The following is a 17,869-nucleotide window of genomic DNA, read 5'->3' as shown; positions in this document are numbered from 1 at the left end:
CCCTTTTGTCTTTCCTGGAGCTGGGGCCTCCCTCCTGCCTCTGGCGAGGCGTCAAGCTGGGAATTACCTCCAGTGGCACCCAAAGGGGACATGGTGGGGGACAAGAGTTTTGCTGTGGCTTTCCCTTGGCTTGCAGCGGGCTGGGGAGAAGCCTTGGGGCTTCCCCTGGGGCTGGGAGCTAGCAGCCACCCCAGGGCAGTGCAGGAGCCCATCTCCTCCGTCCTGCTCCTCTCCATCTAACAGCGCTCACCCCTGACACCCAGCAGAGACACATTTTATGTAATTTTAGGCGTTGCTGTGGATGGGTGCTAGCGGGCAGGGAGTTTTGGATGGGGCAGAGACACAGAGCCCTGGCCAGCCCAGCCAAGGGGACTGGGCGATGGGGGCAGCTCCTGCCATTACACCAGGGTAAGGGAAGAGCACGTAGGGGCAGCCACGCCAGGCTGATGAAATCCCCGTTCCAGAGCTGCCATCAGCAGCTGGTCGTGGTGGGCGCACAGCGCCACGGCACAGCCAGCCCTCCCCTCCCCAGGCTCCCACTAAGGCTCATTTCTTTGACTTATCGACTTACCTCGCCCTCTGCGAATTCTTCACGCAGCTACACAACAAATTAAACCCCTTATTAACTAATTAAGCTATTTATCCAACCAGGCAGCAAAGAGAGAAGAGGTTGTTATTATTTCTATTTTTACAGACCTGCCGGAGGCGCACGTGCCTGAGACACGCGTGGCGGACGGGTCCAGCTGAGAGACCCCCGCTGCTGCCCAGTGCCTTTACCAACAAAACCCTTTGGAGAGAAAATGTGCTGGTTTTTCTGCTTAGTTTTCACACCTGGGAGCTATTTTAGCATCTTGAAGGGCATTGTTGCCTTTCGGGGCTCCAGCTGTGGGTTCGCTGCGTTGAAGTTTGTGGGATGCTCTTGAGGAGCATCCCTGGTGGCTCTGGCATCCTTGCAGCCACCGCGTCCCCAAAAGTGTCATCTGTCCCACGCAGGGGCCCCTCCACAGCCCGCTGTCACCGTCCCCAGGGTGTAAGGGGCGGATGGAGATCAGGGAAGCGGTGATGCAGGGTCGGACCCCGGGAAGTTTTGGGGTGAGCACTGCGGTGGGAGCGCCTGCAGAGTGTGCTGTGGCTTCAGGGATGCCGCGAGGACCTGCAGCCCCCGCCGAGAGCCGGGCATGGGAGGGTTTTAGGGGTTTGCCGTGAAAAGTCCCCGCTGGTGGCACGGCTGAGGGGTGCTGGGGAGCCGGGGCCGGTGCTGGGCTGCACGGGTGGAGGGCACGAGGGTGGAGGGGGCTTGAAGGCTCCTCGGCAGGGGGGGGGGCTGCAGGGGCGGCCAGAGAGCCCCAGGACCGCTTTGCTGTGCTCTTCGCAGGGAGGTGACCGATACGGGTGGGGAGCGGGGTTTAGGAAATGATTTCATTGCAGGTTCGGTTTCCTCTCCGCCGAGACGTTGCAGGGCTCGGGGAAAGAGGAGCCAGGATGCCACCAAAAAAATCCCCCAGCCAGCTGTGGCTGCGGCTGGCTGGTGAAGGGAAGGAGCTGGAGAAGCCTTCGGCCGTGCAGAGCCCCACCGGGAACACGCGGGGCAGGGCACGGCGAACCCCACCTCGCACGGACCTGAAAAAGAAACCTTTCCCCTCTGGTACATTACCACACGCTTATTCCTATAACAGCTAACTGAGTCAGCAGGAGAAAACCGAATTCAATTTATATCTCAATCCAAGCAAATAGGAAAAGGCTGCCAAATCTGGCAATAAAACCCCACAGTGATCTCAGCCGTCTCCCTCCTATACGTTAAAAGGGAGCCGAGCAGCGTTCAGCCAAGGCAGCTGTGAGGGGGGATCTGAGCATCCCGGGGACAGCCCCGAGCTGTGCCCACGTGCAGTGAGCAAAGCTTGGTGAGTAAATCGTGCCAGCTGTGATGGGCACTGCCAGACGGGGGCATGGAGGTGGCCTCGGAGCCGCCCTGGGGACAGCCGGGGGGCAGGCAGGGGGTGGCACTCCTGGCTCCGCTCTGGTATCGTCCAGGCAGTACCTGGAGGAAAAAAGTGGGGTCCTCCAGCATCGGGATGCTCCTCCTGTGCATCCGTGTGATTCCCGGAGCTGTCCCACTCCGGCTGGGGCTCCCTGGCTGCTCCCACCATGCCGGTGGTGTCCCCAAACTGAACCCGGTGCCCATCTGGACCCGGGTGGTGCTGAGCCCCTGCTGGGTCCCTGGTGGCAGCAGCCGGGCGAGAGGGATTAAGCGGAGTCGGGACAGGCGGCGTGTGTAGCTGTTTTCCTAGAAGAAGGCGTTTAGCAAGCTCAGCTGAGCTATAAATACCCCGTAACCTCCAATACGTGCTGGGGAGCGGGGCGGGGGGGCTTTTCTCCGTGTAAGCAAACGCGGAGCAAATAGTGCCGGGGAGAACAAAAGCTACCCAAGGACTGGAGGCGAGCACCGCGGCTCGCTTCGGCTCCAAGACATTGCAGCATTTCTCGGGCAGCCTGCGACCACAGCCAGATGCTGCGGGAGCCTGTCTGGAACCCAGGCTTCGGACTTGTTGTTCCCAGATGCTGGGGGCTGAGGCTTTGCAGTTGATCCTCCTTGTTTTTTAAAGGCTTAACAAAGCAAGTTAAGCAAGCTGAGAACGAAACGAAATACTTTGAGTTAAGCTGGAATGAAGTTTTTGTTTGTTTCCATTAGTTTCCACTTCGCAGAGCTTCGCACGGGGCTGGGGGTTGGATCCCACCAAGGTGGCTGATGGCAGCCGTGCCGGGAGCAGGGGGGACACAGCTCCCTCTCCTTTAGATGTGTGCTTTGCTCAGGAAAAGCCAAAAAGCATTCCCCATGCTCTTTTTATTTTTTTTTATTTTTATTATTATTTTTTTTTTTGCCATACAAACCCCAGAACAGCAAAAGGGAGGGGAAAGAAACATTGTTCCCCGGCTGCGTTAGGAACAGTTTGGTCTCTTTAAAGCCTGCTTTCACCTGCTACTAATTTTCCTCTGGTTGCGAGGGCCCGGGATTGTTTGCTTGTTTGTTTGGCCGAGCGAAGAGGGAAGAAGAGCTGCTGGATGTCGCTCAGTGCGGGGAAATGACGGCGAGCTGGCGGGGGCATGCCGGGTGACAAGGGCTGGTGGGGATGGGGAGGGAGCTGCAGCAAGGAGACCCTGCCTGGGCTTTTATTGCTGCCTAGGGGGGCTGGAGGGGCAGCAAGGGAGGGGGTGAGCTATGGGGGTCCAATGGGGCAGTGGGTGTCCCCAGAGCCCCTGGATTTTTGCTGGAGGTGAGCTCTGAAACCAGTTCCTGGGCTGGCCCTGCCTGGTGGCTCAGGGCTGGGGTGTCTGTTTGGCCAAGGGCTGCAGGACGGACAGACACCCGAGTGTGAGGTTTGCAGTCCCGGGGCAGCAGCAAGATGCCGAAATGCTGCTCCCATCCCATCACCGGGCCGCAGGGGCTGGGGCTGCCGATTTATGGGGCTGTGATGGGGAAATGGGAAAGCGCAGGTGCACGGGGAAATCCCCTCGAGCGCTGGGGCTGGGAACGCGCGACACCAAATCTCCATCCTCTGAGCCCGTTTGTGCCCCTCCATCGCCCTCCTTCCTGCCCCCGCACCCGGTTGGGCCCTGCCGAGGTGTGCTGGGGCTGCAGGGTGCCGGGGCTGCATGTCCCCAGTCCCACTGCTGGGGAGGGAGGTGGCTGCGGGGCCGTGCCCAAGTTGCTGCGGGATGTCTCCATGCCTCTCCTGCTGGCCCTGCGAGCGCAGCGCACGAGAGCTGTCTCGCATTATTGTGACAAGTAATTAGGGTGATGTGAGCTGCTAGAAAAAATGACTTTATTAGGCAAAAGTGGCCTGTAAACATCCCTGAACACGCAAGGCTGTTTAAACAGCTCCAGATTGGAAGGTGGCTGCTCTTCTCCTGCTCCTGCGCCGTGCCCCGGAGGGAATGTGGCACCGCGGTGGCACAGGGCACAGGGCTGGCACAGCCCTGCTCAAGCCTGCTCCTGGATGAGTGTTAATAAATCCACAGCGCCAGGGCTGCCTTAGCACTGCCTCTAATTGGAGCCATAAAGTTAAACTCGGCCACTTAGGGTTCTGCTGGGAGCCGGGGCTTCCATTTGCAGGCTCCCCCGCGCAGAGGAAGGGCGCTGTGCTGGCTAATAGGTGTTAAATCGGAGCATCACTTTTTAATAAGTCTCTTAATGGCATGACGCGGCTCCTTGGCAGCTTTGGGATGCCTCCATTATGAAACCCGTGTACCAGGGGGAGAGAGGGAAGCTGGAAGCGGTGCCAGGGCTGCCATCTCCATGGGTTGGAGGTGCAGGGGCGATGAGCAGAGCCCAGGAGCACACCCGACTCCTCCGTTTTCTTCTTTGGGACCATCCTCTTCATCGTCAGGACCATCCTCTTCGCCATGGTGCTGCTGAGGTGTCACGCCTAGGGTGAAGGTCCTCGCTGCCCCTCGTCCTGTGTGCATCGCCACCACCAGTGTGGTGCTGTCAGAGCAGTTCCAGATTTCACCCCGCTCCTGCTGTGACTTGAAATGGTGCCCAGCCGAGGCGGGCAGCTTCATCACCCCCTGGGGTGCCCTCTAAAAGTGCTGTCTGACGGCATCCAGTGCCGTATTCCTCCTTCACTGCGAAAGCTGCATAATTAATGGATAATAATCCAAAAAAATCCAAGCCTGTCCTTCCCCTGATTCTAAAGGGGCTCCTCTCCCCCTGCTGCCCCGCGTGGGTGCTGACCTCGAGGGGACAGCACGGACTGGACCACGAGCCGCCCTGCAGAAACCAGCTAGCTGGAACCAGGAGGGAAGCCTCCGGGCTGCTTCCACGTGGGTAATGCTTACAGAAAGGGCTGGGCTCCCAAGAAACAGGCACTATTTTTATCTAATCCCTCTGCTTTAATAACAGGGAGTTGGAGGGGGCTCGTTATTAGTAATTCAGAGGAGGGCGGATAAGAGTCCCCGATGATTTCTGCAGTAACGTGCTGCCCTGCTGCCGCTCCTGCCTTGGCTTCTCCCACCAGGAGGGGTGGGAGGACGGTGCTGGACGCATCCTGACGGTGCTGTGCTCAGCCAGAGCATGGGATGTGCTTCACAGGTGCCCTCTGGGCACACCGAGGTTTAGCTACAAATAACCACTAGTAGGAAGCACTTGTTTGAAGTCAGGTCCCTACAGTGTTGGGGATGGTATGAGGTGGGATAGGATGGGATGAGATGGGTTGGGATGGGATGGGATGGGATAGCGTGGGGTGGGTTGGGGTGGGGTGGGATGGATGTGATGGGATGGATGTGATGGGATGGGATGAGATGGGTTGGGTTAGGTTGGGATGGGATGGGATGGGTTAGGTTGGGATGGATGGGATGGGATAGGGTGGGGTGGGGTGGGATGGATGTGATGGGATGGATGTGATGGGATGGAATGAGATGGGATCAGATGGGACAGGACTTTCTGTATTCAGTGCTGATGGGTGGGGGGGATTTGTCACTTCCAGACCAGGCAAATTTGAGGCCAAAGCTGTGGAAGGGAATGGATGCAATTTTTGTCAGTTCCATCCGCGCCGGCGAATGCAGATCATGAATTACACACCCGCCAGATGACAGGCTGACATTTTAGCTCCAAACATTCTCCTATAATTAGAGAATCTAATGCAATACAGGGAATGGCTCCATTTTACACACACATTATCGTAATGCCTTTAAATAAGATAATTGATTATGCCTCTGCATAAGAAAGTAAAATATTCGGTGTAATTAAAACCGACATTCAGATTTTGGCATGCTGACAGGTGAGGCCATGTGTCATTTTATAAATCCTTAAAGTGATATTCACACCCACATTTGAGTTCTTGAAGTTTGGGGAGAAGAAGAAAAGAAACCCTCGCTGCCGAGTTGTTTTTTCATCCTGAGTTCAAATGTGTTTTGAAGAGGGATTTCTTTCTTTTTATTTTTTTTTTTTCTTCATTCCTTCTGCTCTCATTTGTCTTCATTTCAGCCTCATGTCGCCAGCTGACACAAACCTCTGGTCACACTGCCGGGAGCAGGGGTGTCGGTAGATGGTGCCCGAGCAGGGGACCTGGCCAGGTACCTGCTTGCAGCAGACCCCTGCGAGCAGTCCCTGCACAGCGCCGCTGAGCTGCAGGCAGCGTCTGCTCCGTCTTCGGTGCCAAAACCACCGCCTGGTGCTGAGGGGCTCAGCCTGGAGCGGAGAACAGCCTGTAGGAGCTCACCAAGTGCTTCGTGGCTGCCAGGAGCCCTGAGGCCCTTCTGGGTGAGCCTGCCCTGATGTGATGGATGGAGGCGGCCCAGGACGGGGCGTTCCTGGGGGTCCAATTTTTGTGTCTGGAGGTGCCCAAAAATGCTCAGGACCCTCTAAGAAACCTCCTGCCTGGGGCTCCAGCAGCTGCTGCTGGTTTATGACACCGATCCCCACCGCTGCTGGCTCGCGCCTCCTGTGGTCACTGGGCCGGTGGTGGGGTGTGAGGCCTGGGGGCTTTTCAGGGGATTCTTTAGGTCTTGAGAAATTCTCTAAGTCAGCGCAGACGCTGACCTGCTGCTTCAATATTTGCCGACTGCTGCACCTGGGAACTTTGCAAACAGAGGCTTGGACACTTTCAGCATACCTAAACTGTCCCAGGGCGTGCTTCTGGTGAGAGCTGGGCAAAGAACCGCTGCGCCCTGTGCCCTGCATCCATCCCTGTCCCATCTGAGGGTGACGCTGCCGATAAAAAGGAGCACCAAGGCTGTGAGCACTGAGCCTGCCTCCTGTCAGCGACGTGGGCTTGGTGCATCCCGCTGTGAGGTCGCACCAGGCAGCACCCCGCTTCCTTCCAAACGGGCAGACCTGCTAACGGCTCGTCCTCTGCAGCCAGGCTCACCTGCCGGTGACCTTCCCACCTCCAAGCCCGAGGACATGCTGGGCAGATGGGACATCTCTGACCCTGTGTAGGGTCTGTGCAGGCACCGTGTGGCTGCTAGCACACCAGCTTTGCAGAAGGAAAGGTGCAGGAGGGTCTCGTGGTCCCTTGCTCCCTAACATTGCCACCCAGACTCTCAGTGACAGCCTTTCCTATCGTACCCACCGCCCCAGCTGCCTGTCCATCCCCTTCCATAACCTCATCCCCATCCCTACCTCATTGCCATCCCATCCCTAACCCCATCCCAACCCCATCCCCTTCCAGCCCCCCCAGGGCCCCAAAATCCAGGCTGACCATCTGGGCAGGGCTCAGGCAAAGGCAGGAGGAGGAGGAGGAGGAGGAGGAGGAGGAGGGGGCGAGGAGCGGCGGGCAGCTCTGTCTGCTCTGCTCGCATTAGCAGACGGCTCTGGCTTTCTCCCCCTCTCTCTAGGCCATTACCGCGGGCTCGCGGGGCTGCGGTTGGCAGCGCGGGGCGCCGGAGCCCGCTGGGACGCCGGCCCTGCAGCCTTCCTCCGCTCTTAAGTGGGCTTGTAAAGAAAACCACCCCCCTGTGCCTGGAAAACAGAGCCGTGTTAAAGCCGGCTTGTTTAAGCGCACCGCCCGGCCTCCCTCCTGCAGCCTCCCGGCCTCCCCTCAGCGGGGTGACAAGGACGAGGGCCAAGGGTCTCGCTCCTGGATGTCCCGGGAGCAGGGGGGGGTTGCTGTACCTGGGGCGTTGCTGTACCTGGTAGCCTGCTTGCTGGTACCCGTCCTGCTGCCAAAACCTGAGATGTTCTTGGCTGTGGTCACCCCAGGGAGCAAGGGCGGCCCTGGCTGCAGGCCTGCAGCCCCTGGGAGCCATCCCCAAGGTCTCCACGAGAGCGCCCGTGCACAGATAAATGGCACACAGGCACCCGAGGCTGGATGGGCCGCTGCAGGTGAGAGAAAACCTCAGTGCAAAGTGGTTTTCCTTGGCTGGGTTAAGAATTTGTGTGGATTTGGATTTCTGGGCCTGCCTCCTGCACCCCTCAGCACCCCGCATCCCTCGGCACCCTGCGTCCCCCAGGTCCCCAAGGCACTGCCCTGTGCGGGGACTGGAGGAAGGCTGGCGGGACAGCTGGGGCAGAGAAAGCTCCCTAAGGTGTCTGTCCCAGGACACTTCCTTTTCCTGAGGGTCTGACACCCCCAGGTGATGGAGCAGCCCACAAAAGGGACACCGTGCAGAGCCGGGCCACCCCACTGTCTCCTATTTACCCTCAGCCATTCTCCCTGACCTCCCACTCCCCCTTTCTCACCTGATTCCAATAAAACCACCCAGCAGAGTGCTCTTCCCAGTGTTCCCAATGCTCCCAGCTCCTCCAGGTTCACCCCACTCACGACGAACACCCCGTGAACCACATCCCCCTTCCAAGTGCCACCTCAATGTCCCCAGCCCCGGCTGCGCCCTGCTGATGGCACGCAGCCCCCGGGCCGTCCCCCCCCACCTCCCCGAGCCCCCAAGCAGGTTCCCCAGCCTGTCTCACGCTCTGGCACCAGCTCTCCCCCCCTTCCTCCGCCCGCGCCCGCTCCTCACCCTCGCACACCCCCGCGGGATGATGCACAACACGCCGCGGAGGAGCGTGCGCGAGCGGCATTAGTCACCGCTCCCGTGGGAGGAAGGCTGCGAGCAGAGGAGGAGGAGGAGCGCAGCCACAACGCGGAGCGAGGCCACGGCCACCGGTGGTCCCACTCCTGGCGGTCGGGGCCCGGGGTGGGGGGGTCTGAAATGATGGCAGTGGGCTCAGGGAGGCTGCTGGGGCTGCGGAGGCGGGGGCACCGCTGGCCCGGTGCCACGCTGGGGGGCCGGGGGGAGGGAAGGTGCTGATGTGGGGGCACGTGGATGGGGTTGGGTGGGCAGAGAAGCTGAGGCGCCGGAGGGTTTGGTCTGCTGTGGAGCTGCGGTGCTCCTGGGCAGCCTTTTTGGGGAGGTGGAGCCAGGTGCAGGGGGATAAAGCTGGAGGTGAGCTGGGCAGGGGACAGCGATGCGCCCTGGGCGGTTTGGCTGAACAGTAGCAGGGTTGTGGGCGAGGAAGCAGGACAGGAGGGGAAAAAGGCGGTCACCGGGTGGGTGAGAGCTGCTCGGGGGGCTCCGAGCAAAGGGACGCCCCCTTCCCAGCAGTTTCCAAGAGGTGGCAAGGAGAAGACAGCCTGGCCAGCCACCCTGCGCCCTGTGGAGCCCCGCGGGACATTTCTGCTTTTCCTCGCTGTCCTGGCACCCTGCAGCCCGTTCGTGGGCTCACACCCCCTTGCCTGCTCCACGCTCTTTGGGGGGCTGAGGGAAGGTCTCCCCGGAGCTGTCCCCTGGGGAAATCCCCCCCCCAAAGCCTCTCCCTGCCCAGCCCGGGGCTGCTGTGCGTTCCTTGGCCGAGAGGCGTGGGGCTCGGCTCTGAGACGAGCCCTGCTCACCAGCCACTTTCCAATCTGCAGCTCCCAGTCCCACGGAGTGTGTGGGCAGCAGAGAGAGGAGGGAGCACCGCAGGAGCTTGCTTGCGCTCTCTCCTTCCTTACAGCCAGCCCAGCCCGGCTGCCTCTGAGCGGCAGAGCAGGGAGCAGGTGGAAGCACAAACCTCTCTGCCTCTCCTCCCCTCTCTGCCACCCGTACTTGTCCCTGCCACCCCCCTCCTGACCCACGGGTTTTGCTGTGCACCAACAGCCCCCAGGTGCAGCTGGAGCCAGGAGCATGGACGGCAGGAGCACACCGTGCACAGGGCCAGTGCCGGACCCTGTGAGCATCCCTCCGCCCCGAGCTGCTGCTTCTCAGCTGCCCTCGTGCCACACACCTGGGTCTGCTCCGTGAGTCCCCATCCATGTGTCCCCATCCGTGCGTCACACACATCCCCGTGGCTGCACCTGAGCCTGTTCCAGCCTTGCCTGGTACGCACAAGGCACTGTGCACACCACTCCATACCTGTATATTTTACTTTTTTACCGTATCCCAACCCTCTCCTGTGTTTACAGCTCTCTTTCATCCCACACATCATCAGGCTGCTGTGACAGTGCTTTCCCCACAGACCACGAAGGGATTAAAAAGATCATCCGGGCTGGGGGAAAACGACGCTTTGGAGCATTAACCGGTGCACCCAGCTCCAGCTCTGCCCTTCTCCTGACGGGGGCTGAGTTGCCAGCCTTGGGCTGGTGTCCTCAATCCCACCCGTGCTCCCTGCTCCTCGGACTTGCCAGCAGAAGACAAGCATATGAATTCCAGTAGGGGCTGCCGATTTATCTGCGGGCACCGGCACACCGGTGCGCTGACGGACAACTAATGAATCACAACATCCCTTGTGCACCAACTTCTTTGAAATGCAAAGCACTCCCTTGGTATTTCGGCGTTTTCCACCGGCCCAAAGTAAAGTCGGGTAGGTAGAGAAGAGACGGGTGGGAAGCTGCGCAAGGTAAGGTTTCCACCCCGTGTCTGGCACGGTGATTGCATCAGCATTAATTACAGCGGAACCTGCTGCCCTTTGAAGCAGCTCGGCACACGCCGTGTCCTCAGCCTTCCTGCCTCGGGCTGGCTCTGGCTCTGAAACAGTCTCCTGCATGCATTCAAAACAGTTTGTAATTAACAATCACATTGTTTTCCTTTGAATGTCAACAGAGAGAGAGGAAACAGAGAGATGGAGAACCGGGACGCCGATACGACTGGGGATTATTTTGCTTTCGCGAAATGATTTTTTCCCATTTCGCAGCAAATTCGGTGCTGATGAAAGGTTGGGGATAGCGGGCTGGCAGCCCGGGAGGCTTCGCTCACCCGTGTGGCACGAAGCCTGGGGAGCAGGCAGACATCTGGAAAAGTGCTCTCCCGTACCTGTGGGGAAGCAGGAAATTTGGTCTCGGCTGCCCCGCTCTCTTCGCCCCATGTTCTCGGTGCTCACACAGAAAATATTCCTGGCACCGTTGTTGCGTTCACAGAACAGGACCTGATGGAAAAACCTGCAGAAAAAGGACGAGGAAAACCAGGGCTTTCTGGGCTTTGCCACAAGTTCTTGAGCTACCCAGCGCGTTGGAGCAGAGGGGGCTTCATTCGGAGCCTTGGCTCTGCAGACAAGAAGCAGATTACAAACTTCTTCAGTCCTGGTGCAGAGCTCGGATGGGAGGATTGCTCCCTCCATCTGTTCTTCTCATAGACAATCTGCCTTCGAAAGCCATCGCTGCATAAATCTGGAGAAAGCGTAAATGCAGGAGCACCTGAATATTGTTTAACAGATGGGGACACACGTTTTTCAGGCGGAGATTTCCCTTCCATTGCCCCACTTATTTTAGAGGTGTTTTTCAGGACCATCCCGTGACTGCCTGGCAATGAGCTGGCATCCCAGCCTCCGGTCTGCGGCCACTCGAGTTAATTTTCAGCAGCAAACTTTGCTGCGTGAACACTCTCGTGACATTTCTGAAAGTCGCTTTCATCTCTTTGGGTGCCTCCTTCCCTTCCAACTAAATTCACATTTCTCATCAAAGCGTTTCTGGAGGATTGTTGGCTGGGAGCAAAGCCACGCTCCACCCTGGGAACAAAGCGGCTCATATCCGTGCCCCTCTCTTGAAACTCATTCTGAAACCCTCAAACAAACACAATTAAATACAAAGCCAAGTTTTGCACCCTCTGAATGCCTCTGCCCACGTGAACTTCTCTCCCTCCCTCGGCAGGCAGCCCGGGAGCTGCCCTCCCGGTGCCAGCGCTCTCTTCTCGCACCTTTCATCGCCGACGATCCAGCACCTTTCATACAGCGCCGTTCAGCTTCGCCAACCCAAGGGCCACGACAAACTTCCAACCAGAAACACCGCCGCGGACTGCTGAATGGCAGGAAGGAAATTGCTTTGCTTGCAACCTTTTCACAGCTCCGCGCGAGCAGGCTGGGACCCCCAGGGCTCGAGGACTGCGGAGAGCTGCGCACGGAGCTGGCTTCCCCTACCAGCCCTGGTGGGAGCAGGTCAGCATTTTCAGGCAGCAGCATTTCATGCGGATACGGGAGGGAACAAGCCACTGCTGGAATTGCAGCGGGTGTTTGGGTATTCTTGATGGACGGGGTGCTGTTCCCTCCTGGTGAGCCGGAGGATGCCAGCCCGCCTCCTCCACCTCCCATCGAGCACGGGGGCACAGCGATGCCGTGGCGCTGACCCCTGATGCTCGGAGCTCAGGAGCCTTGTCTCCAAATTCAAACAATGACATTAAATCCTGTTTTCTTTTCCCTTGCCTTCTGGCTCTGGAACTAGTAGGTTGTGCTCAAATACCACTCACAGCTTTTATTTGTTTCCCCCTCAGCCACAAGAACTAGAACTTTTCATTTATTTATTTATTTATTTATTTATTTCTCAGTGTAAACTGGAAGCTGAGTCTTGCTGAATCACCTGTCTCGGGGCACTGCAGATTTAAGGAAAATACCGAGTATTGGGAATTTGTAGTGTACACGTGAGACTTGGCAGCGCCGCCAGGGAATGAAACCAAAAGGTGACGAAATGTGGCCGTGCTGGGGAGGACAGCACGAGGGTTGTGTTCAAGGGGCAGAGACAGCCCTGGTCCGAGGGCAGGACCCCACGGCTGTGACTGAAAGCTGTGTTTTGTGGCAGATGAATGCTGTGGGGTGCCACATCGGGTGGAGATGGCAGGCAGCGAGCTCAGCCCAGCCTGCCTGCTCCCCTCCACTGCACCTGCACCTAATGGGGGATCAGAGGCAAAGGGTGGTCTCTTCTGGGTGGGGTGGGCAGTGCCCTGGGATGCTGGACCAGCAGCAGGGGGATGGAAGCTGGGAAAGGGGAGGGACAGAAGGGATAAGGCTCCAAAGAGGGAGAAACCCACATGGAACAGACAGCGAGATGTCCACAGAGCCACCTGCAAGGCTCCCTCCAGGTGAGCCCAGCTGGACCTGAGCAGCCCTTTACCAGCACGTGGACCCCCACAAAATCCAGCTACCAGGAAAGTCACAGCTGGAGAAGAGGGGGAAAACGTAAGAGAAAATATATGTGCAGAGGATGGACCCCAAATTTCTCAGTTTTCCCATCTCTTTCTCTTTCCCTTTCCTCTCTGTTCTTCAGTTGTTGCACTCTTTCTGGGAGAAAGTGGCTGTTGGAAAACAGAGAGAGAAGACGACAAACACTGCTGTGGAATTATTTAACGAGCCAGAATGAATTGCATTTGAAATCATTTAAATGGGATCTGGGAGTATTTAACTGCAGCACAGGAACTTAACAAGAGTGGGAAAGGATTTTGCACTAATTGCTGGCAATGATATACCTACGGAGAGAGAACATGCAGCAATTAGTAAGCAAGGCTGTAATTTCAGCCTGAGGTCCCTGCCTGCCCCGGAATATGGCGTGGATTATCTGCTGGAAGGAAGACAGGGCCCTGGTCCTCAGGTGCCCGGAGAAGGTAGCAGCAGAGGTTCTCGCTAATAAGTCATTAATTGAGTTTTTCATGTGGGAGATGGGCCTGGTCAGCGCGGCACGGCTCGGGTTGGTAAAAGCAAACAGATCTCAAAGCCTCACCCAAACCAATGCTGCGCACCTGCAGGGCCTGACCCTGCCACCAGCCTCTGCTCCCAGCTGGGACCGTGGGGATACATGCAGTGGAGGGGGCTGAGGACCAACGGGATGGTCTCCTGCTGAGCTCCAGGGCATCCCTGGGGCTCCTGGGTTTGGGAAAGAGCAGGATGAGCTCAGGGGGGTGGTGCAGGATGGACTCTTGCAGGAGGGCAGAGCTGGGGGCACGGAGCCCCCAAACTGAGCAAGGGTTCCTACAGCGATGGGAGGAGGATAAGGGAGGAGGAGGGATGGGATGCTACGAAGGACACTTGCTCACAGCCATCCCTGCAGGCTGTCCTCGCCACAGGGGGAGGCAGAAAGCCACAGCTCTTGGCTGAGCCTCTGCCCCCGTCAGCTGCACGCAGCCTCCGCCAGCCTCCGCTCATTGTTCCCCGTCCCCGTTCTCTCCCCGCGATGCCTCCGTCTTCGCTTTTTGTCTTTCAATCAGTTTTCATCTCAGTAATTCCCATTCAGTGGTTAGTCCCTGATCTTTCTAATTGAGATCAGAGCTTCATATAATAGGGAGGGGGGAGGGAGACTATTTTTAATTTGCTACGTTCCCATTAATAACAAGTTCTAATTAAAAAACCTCCATCTTCCATCCTCCCAAGTTCAGAGGAAAACTCTGTGACTTCTGTTGGAATCTTCTCCTGATAAATTGGTACCACAGCCTCCTAGAACAGCTGGTCCTCTTTAGCAGGCATAGTAATTAATGGGAATAATAAATGCATTCAAAGCAGGTCCGTAACCCTCCTTTCTGTGCACTCAGACTTCTCTTTGCGTTGCAAGAGATGCACATCAACATTTCCACTTAACAAACATGCCCAGAAGAGCTGCCTGATTCTGACAAACCTGGTTTCATTAGCACCTTGGGGCATGAAGGGTGCAGGGGACGGGGAGGTTTCCTCCTGAAGGGGGGGGACATGGCCCCCAGGGTGGTGGGCAGCTCCTTGCAGCATCTCCTGCAGCTCTCTGCCACCCAGGAGCAGCATGCTCTCGCTCAGGTGCACGGCTGGCACGGTGCAAACCCTTGCCTCTCAAAACTCATGTGGATATTTTTGGGTGTTTGCATGCTTTTACACCTGCCCACTTCTCCTAATCACTGGCTTTTTCACCACTGCACCTCAGTGGGGATGCCCAAAGAGACCTTGCAAGAACCAAGGGCAGAGCCCTCATTGCCAACCCTTCCAGCCTGGACAAGGCCAGCCCTGCCCGTGTTCCTGCATGATGCTGCCCTGCTACCATGGCAGGGGACTTAAAGTGAAAAGGAACCTCAGGGAGGGAATTTGCTTTTTCACTTGCACAAGATGAAAGGAGACCAAGATTTTCCTTTCTCCCCAGCTCCTCCTTTTCTGCGTCCATCTCACCGCCTGGGATGCATTAGGGCGGACAGGCATTGCTGCCTTGCAATGTCCATGCAGGGAGACTGAGAGAGAGGAAGATGGAACAAACACATAGCAAAGGCTACAGCCACACTGAGAGGTGGGGAGGAGATCCAGGTGTCCTCCTTCCCTTTCCTAAGCACAAAAGACCAGCACATGGGGCCAGCCCTGCTCCGAGGGGGGGCTGCATCCAGCCTGGATCTGCAGAAAAAGCAGAAGATCCAGCAAGCCACGCACCCTCTCCTCCCTTTGTGTAGGTCTCCATTTATACCAGCTGCTGGCCTGGGCTTCTTGGGCATGCAGATCAGCTGTGCTGGCGACGGATGGCCTGCCCATATCCCCCTCACTTGCTTTTGTTCACTGCTCCTGAGTTAATGGCTTCGTCTCAGGAGTGGCCAAAGCGGGAGCCATCAGCGCAGCTCTCCCCGAGATGAGCAATCTGTCCCGAGCAGCGATTTCAATTAAAGGGTCATTAGCGTGAAATCTTATCCAGCCCGGCTCCCATTTGCCATCAGGAGGTCCTTCTCCTCCCCGTCCCAGGCCTCGCGCTGTGGTTAGAGCGCGCTGCTCCTGCTGGAGCCCTCCCGTTTTGCTAAAACACAGCAGCTGCTGCTAATAAACAAACATATTGATCATGGAGATATGGGCTGTCAGGGACTTAATTCATGAATGAAATGTGCTTAAGGGTGCCCGGTAGGCAAGGGCTCTGCCTGGAGAGCTCGAGACCAAGATGGTGCTCGGAGGTAGGAGAAGAGGAGCCTGGTTAGTGCTGGGATGTCACAGTCTGGGGCTGGTGTACGGGGGTGAATTTGTTCGTGGGACAGAGAGGAGCAGAGCAAATTTCCCCTTTGTCGTTCCGTGCCATCGGTGGCGGGGAGGGATGTGTTTCGGTGAAGGGCTGTGGTTCCCTCCTGCTGAGGCGTTCAGCATGAAGCTCCTGGGGCTTCTCATCCGCCTGTGGTAGCGTCGGGGCAGCCCAGCCGTTTGTAGCTAGTTTAAGGAAAAACTACAAAATGCTGCCCAAAAGCTAATCCTGTGAGTCCTGCTCCTGACAAACAGTTCTTTCTGATTCGGGATCAGACTTTCCCTCCGCCAGCAGACGCTCTCCCTGCGTGTGGATTCGGGACTGTGTGTATCGCTGAGGTACTAATGCCTGCCATTGTTTCCAAATTGTTGTCATTGTCTGGAATCGTATCAAAACAAGGTGCAATCAGCTTACAGAAGGATCCCACACAGCCAGGGGCTGTAATTACAACGGATGCATATTTGAATATAGCCTTTATAGGTGCAATAATTTACACCGAAATAACCAAGGATATAGGTTGGGCTGTAAAAGTTTCCTGTGATTTTGGTATTAGCCACACCAAAAGGCGTCGTTAAAATAGGCCTGAGTATTTATGGTCCTGGGACGTGGAGGCCTTGCTGAGAGTCTGATGAATGAACTCCCAAGGACAGGAATAGTTGTCAGCCTGAAATATTTATCAGCCTGAACTCTCCTTGTGTTTCACGCCGTGGTTTCGCTACCTCCACTTTTCTCCCCGCCTTCTGGCTTTGAAGCTGAGGTTCCCTGGGCAGAAGGACGTGGGGCAGCAGGGCAGCTCTCTGCTGGGCAGGACAGCCTCCTGTTGGAGGAGGCAAGTCCAGTCCTGGCGATTTTCTCTCTTCTCCCCACAAGCACGTGGGCACTGTCTGCTACTTCACCTACCTGTGGTATTCGGCACTGACCCTCCTGCCGGTCCTGCCTTGCCTCCTGCCCCAGGGGCTGTGTTCTGGGGCTCACCAAAGAGATTTCTGCTTCCTGCACAGGGGGAGAAGGAGGTGGTGTGCCTCCCCCAGCGTGTCTGTCTGCTGCTCTAACACCTTCGCTGTGGGACTCATGTGTCCCTCTGCTTAAGGGGAGGTCAAAGGAGCTCCAGGCCACACGGATGAGGTGGGGTGTCCATCGTTCTGCATCTCATCCTTCCCTTATTGACAGCACGAGCCCGTTCTCTGCCTCCCCTCCAGTTCCTGTGTCAGCAGGACAGGGACCTGGCAAGGATGAGCTGGGAGGACCAGGATTTCAGGCACCTTTTCAGAACCTGATCTCACCGGCGGGGAGTTTCCAGGCTCCTGGGGTCTCCAAGGCACCCAGAGCCTGCAGGTTAATGAATGTCTCAGCGTTATCTCCTGGGCGAGGGGCTGACAGCTCCCAGCGCTTCACCCATGGCAAATGCCAGCAAGGCACATTTCCTGGAGGTTTCTTGGAGCTCCCGCTGAAAGGTCAGATCTTTCAGTGAGAAGAAAAGCTAGAAGGGAGAAGAGAGCTCTTCCATCAATACTTGTTTTTCCTCTCTATTTATTTTTACCTTCCTGTTCAGAAAAAAAAAAATATGTAAACGGGAGGGGGGAAAATGCTGCTTCCCATGACAGGAGAAATGCAGGTTCTACTGCTCAGGTCAAAGACCCCCAAACGCTTTGGGGGCAATAGGGGTGACCGGCAGACCCCAGTGATGATGAGGGTGATGCAGCCGTGAGGTTGGGGTGCAGAGGGGACACCTGATCTTCTCCAGCCAGAAGCAAGGCACAGGGTTTGTCTTCCACATGCTCCCTTCCAGTTGTTTGGGCACCTTTCTGGGTCGGGTGGCTGCTTCTTCCAGCAGCCAACCCTAGGGTTTGGGCATGGGCACTCTTCAAGCTGGGGAAGGAGCCCCTCTGCCTGGCGTGGGAGCTCTGTGGAGAGATCAGGAGCCCTCTCTCTTGCTCATGATGTTAATGGCTCTCGGCGGAGTTCCCGTGTAATACAAGTCGGGGGGAATATCCCTTAACCCACCGCCGGGCCCTTCCGTGATGATTACTCCAGCTGCAGCACACCTCTCCTCCTCTTCCTGATCCCGTCCCTCCCTCCTTCCCCGTCTCCGTCTCATTTCTCTCTCTCGGTCATTATGGCCCTAGTCCAGCAAAGCACTTACACAGGTGTTTCACCCAGCCGCTAACCTGGGAGCCCCCCGCAGGAGGCACCTGGCCACCTCTGCACCCCCGGGGCTTTCGTGGAGAAGTCAGGACAAGCGCCCAAGC

At 57.2% G+C, this 17,869-nt stretch overlaps 1 long non-coding RNA gene across 1 annotated transcript; it reads left to right on the top strand.

Moving 5' to 3' along the window:
- Window positions 1-1,416: 1,416 nt before the first annotated feature.
- LOC136791670 (uncharacterized) lies at window positions 1,417-13,958 on the top strand. The gene is made up of 3 exons (XR_010834124.1): window positions 1,417-1,901; window positions 9,577-9,797; window positions 9,882-13,958. It is a non-coding gene; the product is annotated as an uncharacterized lncRNA (long non-coding RNA).
- The last annotated feature ends 3,911 nt before the right edge of the window (window positions 13,959-17,869 follow it).

This window comes from Anser cygnoides, chromosome 11 (assembly GCF_040182565.1).
Source record: "Anser cygnoides isolate HZ-2024a breed goose chromosome 11, Taihu_goose_T2T_genome, whole genome shotgun sequence".
Classification (NCBI taxonomy): Eukaryota; Metazoa; Chordata; class Aves; order Anseriformes; family Anatidae; genus Anser; species Anser cygnoides.
Note: the sequence above shows the minus strand (reverse complement) of the source record. Positions and strands in the feature narration are given on the sequence as shown.